The 582-nt window shown below is 42.3% G+C and overlaps 1 protein-coding gene across 1 annotated transcript in view; it reads left to right on the top strand.

Moving 5' to 3' along the window:
* The window catches only part of TMEM260 (transmembrane protein 260), a 58,240-nt gene that overhangs the window by 42,856 nt on the left and 14,802 nt on the right, over positions 1 to 582 (top strand). The gene's annotated exons all lie outside the window — the stretch shown is intronic.

Below are 582 nucleotides of genomic sequence, written 5' to 3'. Positions count from 1 at the left end.
TATAAGCAGTTTGCATTTATATCATGTGTACAGATTGATTAATTTGGTCTTCAGTCTGGTTTCTGGCAAAAGCTAGGTTATTTGTTAATAATATGGTTCTACAGTGTGATTTTAAATACAGTTTGGGATGTCAGCTACTGTAGTTGAGAAACAGGTTTAAAAGTGAATTAGAGAAAAAAAAAAAGTGAATTAGAGGCCAGGTGCGGTGGCTCATACATATAATCCTAGCACTCTGGGAGGCTGAGGTGGAAGGATCACTTGAGGTCAGGAGTTCGAGACCAGGCTGAGCAAGAGTGAGACCCCGTCTCTACTAAAAATAGAAAAACCTAGCCAGGCATGGTGATGCACCCTTGTGGTCCCAGCTACTCGGGAGGCTGAGGCAAGAGGATCACTTGAACCAGGAGTTTGAGGTTGCAGTGAGCTATGATGACACCACTGCACTCTAGCCAGGGCAACAGAGCAAAATTCTATCTCCAAAAAAAAGGGAAATTAGACCTAAACATAGGTCTTCTTTCTGTTGTTTCCTGGATATGTGACGTGGGACTGATTTTTCCTCTCACAGCTTCTGTTTCCCTATTTTTA

This window comes from Propithecus coquereli, unplaced genomic scaffold (genome assembly GCF_000956105.1).
Source record: "Propithecus coquereli isolate 6110/MARCELLA unplaced genomic scaffold, Pcoq_1.0 Scaffold83, whole genome shotgun sequence".
NCBI lineage: Eukaryota > Metazoa > Chordata > Mammalia > Primates > Indriidae > Propithecus > Propithecus coquereli.
This window is presented reverse-complemented; position numbering and strand designations above follow the sequence as displayed.